The sequence below is a fragment of the Ictalurus punctatus genome, chromosome 9 (assembly GCF_001660625.3).
Source record: "Ictalurus punctatus breed USDA103 chromosome 9, Coco_2.0, whole genome shotgun sequence".
NCBI classification, from domain to species: domain Eukaryota; kingdom Metazoa; phylum Chordata; class Actinopteri; order Siluriformes; family Ictaluridae; genus Ictalurus; species Ictalurus punctatus.
In genome coordinates, this window is record NC_030424.2 from 8,616,437 (window position 1) to 8,625,952 (window position 9,516).

The following is a 9,516-nucleotide window of genomic DNA, read 5'->3' on the forward strand; positions in this document are numbered from 1 at the left end:
GGGGGGCATTTGAGTCCAAGGTAGCAATGCAAGTACTGTTAACAAGACCAACCAATTCATCAGGATTGACACAAGAGGATAGAACTTTCACAGCATTTGGCAATTGAGTAGATATATAGACATCACTGAAAAGCCTGGCAGTAGTGGGATTAAAACATCTGGAACAACACAGTGGGTGATAAGATTTGGACATAGGACATGACAGCACAGATTCAAAAACAAATGGACAATGATCAGAAATAGCAGCATCACATATTTCAAGGTTTGCCACAGACAAACCAAACGATAGTACTAAATCAAGAGTATGACCCTTCTGATGTGTCGGTCCAGAAACGGATTGGACAAGGTGAAAAGAGTCCATAAGACATAAAAACTTGAGGTTTTGACTGACAACGGACCCGTATATTAAAATCGCCTAGAATCAGAAGTCTATCAGTATGTGGCATTAGAGAGGCCAAAAAAATCTGAAACAAACAGTCTAAAGGAGTAAGTTCCTTCAGGGCAGTAAGAAGAGTCACCAGGGCTGAGCCAGGTCTCCATCACAAATTAAAAAATCCAGAGCACGAGTGGTGACATTTAAGATAAATGATTTGTTGGACAAAGACCTAGCATTTATTAAAGCAGATTTAATAGGGAGGTCTGTAATACGCACTGGGTCTGACATGGTGTTTATTGGTAAATATTCCAGCGATCTAAGGTTTGCTGAAATTAGCTCCTCCATTTCCAGCACTTGGTCTAGCACGTAAATGGTGAAAAGGAGACCAGATGGCTAATATTTGATCATCAACAAAAGTGTCAGGGAGACTGGAAGTACAAGGTTTGCGTCGTGACCCGCGATGAACATAACGTGGGCGACGAGCAATTCCCAGTACGACACAGGTTTTATAAAACGCAATGACGAATACCAATAATAAATCTCTGCAGGTAAGTACCGATAAACCATTGTAGAAAGGATATTGTGAAGAACAGCACAACAGCTGTAGTTGGCATGCCATGCATAGTGAAAAGAAAACCACTCAATCATGAGCAGCGCATCTCTCTGAACCGTCTACAAGACCATGTTGAAAAACGTGTTAGCCAGAATACCACAGGACCACCCAGAATACCACTGGGTAGGAAAACTGATAAAGAATGCCCCAGACCTTTAAGACCCAAAGGAGAGTAGCAAGCAATAAACCAGAGAGAAAGTGGAGACTTACCCACAGGTCTATATGAGACAAACTGCAGGTAATGAGAGAGTTCAAGGTGGGCTAGTGAACGACAGGAAAAAAGATTACAAAAAATAAAAAGTTCAAACAAATATAAAGACAAACATATATCAACAGCAAACACCTTAGAGCAGAGGCAGACAAACTCTAAAAGTGTTAGTTGTTCCGTATATAGAAGTAATTATAGAAGTAATCAACACCTTCTGACTAATCAGAATCAACCATTCCTATATCCCCATTGATTATGTTTAATTACATAACGAAGACATAAAAGATTATCATAGGATCTGGGTTACTGATTGGAAGATCAGGGGTTCAAGCCCCAGCACCACCAAGCTGCCACTGTTGGGCCCTTGAGCAAAGCCCTTAACCCTCTCTGCTCCAATGGCACCGTATCATGGCTGACCCTGCACTCTGACCCTAACCTCCTAACAAGCTGGGATATGCAAAGAAAAAGAACTGCACTGCACTGCACTGTATATATGGCAAATAAAGGCTTCTTCTTCTTCAAAGGTTAATTGTGCATCTCTAAACAGACATCTTACACAGCCTTAATCTCTTTATCTTTCAAAAGAGATTCTCCAAATCAGCTGTTTTCAGTTCCAAGGCTATCCCTGACGTGCTTCTGAGATGCTAGCTCCGTCCATTTACCAGACTCTATAGCTGAGGTGCTGTCTGGCACTCTCTGTTTACCAGTGTGGTTCGGGTGTCTTTGTTTAATAAGCAAGGGCATCTCCCCTCCTCAGAGGCAACCAAGTCCAGCTATCTCTCAGTCTGTGAAAGGGAGGGTCAGGCCTAAATGACCCTCCCCACTCGCTGTGATCAATTATTCACGCCCCCTTCACCTGAGATGACTGACAACCTGTGCGTTTGCTTTTGCGTCTGAAATGAGGTGCGCTGCAGTGTCGGGGACTAATACAGTTTGTGTGTGTGGGAATGCAAGTCTCTTATGTTTAAACACATATCTCATTTAAATGGGAAAAAAATGCAATAAATGGGACATAACATCCTAATTAGACTAAGTAATATGTCAATTGCATTATGTTGTGAATTAAGCACAACACACAAAGCTCAACTCAAAAAAGCTCCCTGTGACCCTGTGTAGGATAAGCGGTATGGCGAATTAATGTAGGGATTATTATTATTATTATTATTATTATTATTATTATTATTATTATTATTATTATTATGTGCATGGTTTCCTGCAAAAAACTGCCATCCCATCCAGTGTGTATTCCTGCCTCATGTCCAGTGTTCCTGGAATTACTGGGATCCTAATCAGGAGAAAGCAGTTCCTGAAGAGGAATTAACAAATGTATGCATTTATTTATTTGTTTGTTTGTTTGCTTGTTTGCTACCATCCCATCCAGGGTGTATTCCCACTTCGCACCCAGCATTCTTGTGATAAGCTTCGATTAAGAGAAGTTCAAACAAGTCTCCTAAGGGTGAGATTAGTAAAGAAATGTGTGGGCAGTGGTATTAATATATACACTGTCACTTGGGTTAGACAGCTGTAAAATAAAATCATAAAATACAGCTCTAAGAGAGCGAGATGGTATTCTGAGTTACTAATCAGAAGGTTGGGGGTTCAAGCCCCAGCACTGCCAAGCTGCCACTGTTGGGCCCTTGAGCAAGGCTCTTAACCCTCTCTGCACCAGGGGTGCTGTATCATGGCTGACCCTGCGCTCTGACCCCAACTTCCTGACATGCTGGGGTATGTGAAGAAAATAATTTCACTGTGCTCTAATGTATATGTGACCAACAAAGTATCATTATATGTTAATTAACAACATACTTTTGGTGATATTACTGCTTTGTGCCATATTGTGTTAAAAATGTGTTAAACTGTGGCAGCAGGACTACATGACTGACCACCAGGGCATCCTTTGTTAATTTACATTGTGTGAGTGGATGAGATTTATTTATTTATTTATTTATTTATTTATTTATTTATTTATTTAGGTCTTTAGTCTTTAAGGTTTAAATGGATAATTAACTCTGTTCCAATGGAAGGAGGGCTGAGAAGGCCAACAGGCTGTTACTGGGTTAGTGCGCCTACTTCGGTCCCTTCTCATTCACTGCCATTGGGTCAGCGCAGCTTCATTTCCACCTGACTGGCTGGGTGAGCTCATGTGGTTGCTACGGGGCTTGTGCAGTCAGAACGTGTGAAAACCCCCTTTTTGTGAGTCTCTAGGCAGGATTCAAGCACTCGGGGATGTTTTCAATGGAAGATTCATGAATGTAGGATGAATGTGTATGAAAGAGTAATAGAGATAGAGGAAGACAGACAGATAGTGTGGGGTAGGTGGGTGGGTGGGTGGAGGTTTGGGGATCTACTGACTGCAGGAAACAGAGCATGTGATACTTCAATCATGTGCGTGTGCATGTGTGTGTGTGTGTGTGTGTGTGTGTGTGTGTATGTGTGTGTGCATTTGATCATGCGTTTTATTTTGACGCTATAAGATGAGGTCATAGCCTTTATTTCAGCTTCTCTACTACCTGGAAATACACGATAATGTTTATATTAACCCTCTACTGCTTGACATATTAACCCAGTGATGACTGTTGCAATCAGAACAGGACAAGAGATGGCAAGACACACTTGGTTAACCTTGGGTTTTCTTCTCTGCCCTGTTTCCATAGAAACACACTACCCCTTGAAAGTATGCTCTGATCATATCAATCATTTATCTTATTTTTACGGCCTCTCTATCAGCAGTGGCATCATGGCATGGATGCCAGGGGTGCTCCATTTACTCCAAACACAACATTTGGCCATTCAGATGTTGCATTTAATGCCAGACTGATGAGCCTACAATTCTTGGGGCTGAACTCATTATTCATGCTGTATATAATTGGACGTTTACAAGTTTAAATCATTGACCACTTTAATCACATCATAAACCTTTAGAGTAAAAAAAGTTTCCACATTTATATTTTAACAGTCCAATATCTCATGTACACCCAAATGTTAATATAATACAGTATATAATAGGAATACACACACTATCACATTACTGGGTGTCACCCAGAAGAAGATGGGTCCCCTTTTGGGTCTGGTTTCTCTCAAGGTTTCTTCCTCATGTCGTCTTAGGGAAAGCATGCTACTAAAACTCTAAACTCCTGACCATGCAGTGGAGACAGTCTGTGTGTACATAGTCACAAACTGCTTCAGTGTGACTGTTTCATGAAGGTTTATTGATTTGAAGGGGACGTTGGATACTTGTGATGATAGTTAATTTCAGACTTATCACAGGTCTTATCACAGTATGCTTGCAGATGGAACTCAAAGTAAGTGCAGTAAGCTTACAAGGTATTTAAAATTAAATTGTACTGAAGTATTTTCACACCTGGTCATGTGACTAAATGCCAACACTTACAACACTATATGATTATTATATTATTAGTAGTATATATAGTACTGTGCAAAAGTCCTAGGCAAATGCAAAGAAATGCTATAAAGCAAAGACTGCCTTCAGAAATAATGAAATTAAACCTTATACATAAAAAATCTACTATTAAAAGCAACAAACAGTAATAAACTAAACAAAGCCAATATTGAGTTTAACAAGCAGGTATTTCTGAGCATCTTTGAGAATCTGCAAAAGATCTTCTGGAGCCTCTGACTGTCATACCTGTTAAATCTGTTTCTATTTTGCAGATAAACCCGGACAGACTTCTTTATGATTTTTGTCTGAAAAGTAACAATTTACATTCTTTCCTGCCATATAATCATTTTAATGTAACATTTAATTTTTTGTTGGAAGATGTTTGGAATCAAAACATTTTTTATTGACTCAATAAGACATAAAATAAACATTTAAGAGACTGAATTTATATGTATATATATATATATATATATATATATATATATATATATATATATATATATATGTGTGTGTGTGTGTGTGTGTGTGTGTGTGTGTGTGTGTGTGTGTGTGTGTGTAAATACATTTTTTACTGTGTTGCATGTAGAAATGATAATAAGTTGCTTAATTCAAGACAATGTACATAAAATTAGTCTTGAAAGATCCATTTTTATGAGGGATATAGTAGGGACAGTCAAATTGGACCTCAATCTCTGAACCATAGTCGTATTTGTTTATCATACAACATATTGCTTTTGTCATGTTTCAGTGGTTTTTGATTTTAAAAAAAAACTTTCTTCCATTAAGTGTCATTCATTCACTCATTCTGAGCAATTGGTTCAACTTGTAATGAAGTTGCTTAAAATATTTCTTTCTTTCCAAGGAAGTTGCTGAAGTGCCAGTTAATGGGTGGGGGAGGGATATGCTGTGTGTATGTGTAGTGGGTAATTGTTCTCTGCTCTGTGAGAGAACGTTGAGTTGCACTCTTTCCCAGCTGTCCAAGTGTTTATTGACTAACCACTGCATACTGGGAACACCCCACATGTTTCCAGTATGCAGTGGTTAGTACCTAGCAAAAGTGGTCCAAGGAAGGACAATCAGTGAACCAGCAACAGGGTTGCAATGATCTGCTGGGAAACCTTGGGTCTTGGCATTCATGTGGATGTTACTTTGACATGTACCACCTACCAATACATTGTTGCAGACCAAGTACACCCCTTCATGGCAACAATATTCCCTAATGGAAGTGGCCTCTTTCAGCAGGATAATGATTTGGCCTCCAAATTCCCACAATCTCAATCTGATTGCATCTGTGGGATATGCTAGACAAACAAGTCCAATCTATGGAGGCCACACCTAGAAACTTACAGGACATAAAGAATCTGCTGCTGTCGTGTTGGTGCCAGATATTACAACACATCTTCAGAGGTCTTGTAGAGACCGTGCCTCGACGGATCAGAGCTGTTTTGGTGGAACAACAGGGACCTATACAATATTTGGCAGGAGGTTTTATACACCTTTGTTCATTGTTTATAGTGTGCATGTTATAGAATAAAACGTGACAGTTATATTTAAGGCTGCCAGTATTATTATAAAACATACAATTCTACAATACACAAAAATCCAGGAGCTCCAGTCTTTATGGGCAAAGGCTTTATACATTTCTGAGCTGTTTGGAGTTACAGGTTATAAATTTCATGTTCCAAATTCCTCTTACTTGCTGGCCTCATTCTGCATTAAATCACAGTTTCTTTGCAACAATGTTTGAATTCCAATTTCAAAACTTTACACTTCTGTGACTGGTTGGATGTGTGTCAGTGGCCTTGGTCTGAACTTGTTCAAAATTTTGGCAAAGCTCCAGCAAACTCCATGTGAACCCTGTTGATGTCCCTTCTGGGGTTAGGAGAGAATGGGGGAGGTAACATGCAGGGTCAATTAACAAAGGAGCACAGTTTTACACTTTGTGAATAACGGTGGGTCTAAAGATGACCATTATTATTATTATTATTATTATTATTATTTATTTATTTATTTATTTATTTATTTATTTATTTACCAATACACAAACCTGAAGGTCAATGCACTTTAAAAAAATTATTATATAAGTCAATTATTTATTACTTACTAGATATAATGGCCATTGCCTAATTTGCACACTTTCCACCACTAGCAGTGTTTATGGGGTGTATTGTGTATTAATTTTTTGCACTATAGTGCATTGTAATTGTTTTTTTTGTTTGCTTTTGTTTACTGCATCGGATTGTTTACTGTATTGTATGTAGAAATTCTAATAAGTTGCTTAAGTCAAGTCAATGTACATAAAATAAAAGTCTTAAAAGATCCATTTTTATGAAGGATATAGTAGGGACAGTCAAATTGGACCTCAATCTCTGAACTAGTTTCAGTGGTTTTTGATTTTAAAAAATATCTTTCTTCCATTAAGTTTCATTCATTCACTGATTCTGAGCAATTGGCTCAACTTGTAATGAAGTTGCTTAAAATATTTCTTTCTTTCCAAGGAAGTTGCTGAAGTGCCAGTTAATGGGTGGGGGAGGGATATGCTGTGTGTATGTGTAGTGGGTAATTGTCCTCTGCTCTGTGAGAGAATGTTGAGTTGCACTCTGCCCCAGCTGTCCAAGTGTTTATTGATCAGTCGTAGCCCCAGAGGGCGGAGAGGGCCAGATCATAACATCCAGCAGCTGCCCTGCTGTCCCCGAAGGACCAATGGCTGGTGCAGGATTCAGAGGCATGAACAAATCTGCCACAGAGATTCCCCTCTCTTATGCCGGGTTCTCTGTCTGATCAGCTGAATTTAGCAGAGAATTGAAAGGGGCTTGTGTATGCAGTTGAAATACTAGTGTTAACTCAAATCACCATTGCATGGTACAGCATGGACATACCTTTGAGTGTCTTCCAGTCAATATTTTAATGCAGTTAACTTATTGTCCATTTATTACTGGGATCACAGTACATTTACAGTAATTATTTTTAAAAAGCAGGTGGCATGGTGGCACAACATATAGCATTGCTGCCTCATGGCTCCGGGCGTGATCCTCAGCTCAGGTTACTGTCTGTGAGAAGTTTCACATATTCTCCCCACATCTGTATGGGTTTCCTAGATGTCCTAAGTTTTCCTCCTACCTCCCAAAAACATGCTGATAGATGGATTAGCTCCTAGATGTGAATATGTATATTTGTGTGTATGATGGACTAGCGTCCTGTCTTGGATGTGTTTCTGTCTTGTGTCCAGCGTTCTCGAGATATGATCCAGATCCATCAAGACCTCACCAGGAATATGTCAACTTATTATGTCATGAGAAAAAAAAATCATGACATCCAAGATAAATTACCACTGCATTGGACAATAAGGCCAAGTTCTTACAAAATTGACTGGATATTCTGGTTCATGTGAACTAAATCTATAGTGATAGTACCTCTGAATACAATTTATAGGCTTGAATAACTAATCGTGGATTTAAAGGGTATTCTTGACAAAATGTATATGTGATACTTTTTACATGTGAGCATTTTTTCGCATTCTCATCATGTGCGCTCACTACCGTGTAGTAGTACTGTCGGAATTTCCCTTCCACGTGCCTGATCGCAAGAGAAGAGGGCGGGATCAAAACAAAGACTCTGATTGGCTACAGAAACACTGGAATTTAAAGATATAGCCAAACATTCTTATTGGACAATGAGTTTCTGTTCATGTAATCCATTAAAAGTGATATAATGTTTCTATCCTATTCACAGATTATTGAATTATTATTTTTTTAAAAATAAAATTTGTCAAACACATCAGTCAAACACTTTGTTGAGTCAAAAACAGCAGGTTAAAAGATAAACTTTTATTAATCCCTCATAAGGAAAGTAAGTGGTACAGCAGCATGAGAGTAAGAATAGAACATGTGATAAATAAATAGATATAATTATGTCAATATGACAAGGATACAAAATGAAGGATAGCAGATAGTATATATATATATATATATATATATATATATATATATATATATATATATATATATATATATATATATATATATATACATACATACATACACACACAGTTGTGCCCAAAATTTTGCATACCCATTGCAGAATCTGCTAAATCTATATATTGTTAATAAAATAAGACGGATCATAAAAATCACATGTTGTTTTATATTTAGTTCTGTCCTGAATAAGCTATTTCACATAACAGATGTTTACATATAGTCCACAAGACAAAACAATAGCTGAATTTCTAAAAAATTACCCTGTTCAAAAGTTTACATACCCTTGATTCTTAATACTATGTGTCGTTACCTGGGTGATCTACAACTGTTTTTTTGTTTTGTGATAGTTGTTCATGAGTCCCTTGTTTGTCCTGAGCGGTTAAACTGCCCACTGTGCTTCAGAAAAAATCCTACAGGTCCAGCGCATTCTTTTCAAACAGAGGACAACTGAGGGCCTTGTACACAACTATTACATAATGTACAAACATTCACTGATATTCAAGAAGGTAACACGATACATTAAGAGCCAGGGGGATGTAAACTTTTGAACAGGATGATCGGTGTAAATTGTTAGTAATTTGTCCACTGGGAGACATCTTATTTAGCATCCGAAGGGCAGTACTAAATGAAAGAAAAATATCTTTTAACTAAATAATACTCTTTTTTATTTTATTTTAATAAAGCAAAGATCAACAAAATAAGGATATCAACATACATATTGACAACAATACAAACAATAACCAGGGGAGGCTACAACAATAGATTAATCTACAAAAACATAAACAAACAAACAAAACTCCAAAGCAAATAATATAATAAAATTGCCCCCCCCTCAAAAAAAAAAAAAAAAAAAAAAAAAAAAAACCAACAAAAAAAACCAACAAAAAAAAACCCAAATTTGGAGTTGATGTTTTAACAGCTTTCTGATCGTTCTCAGGTACT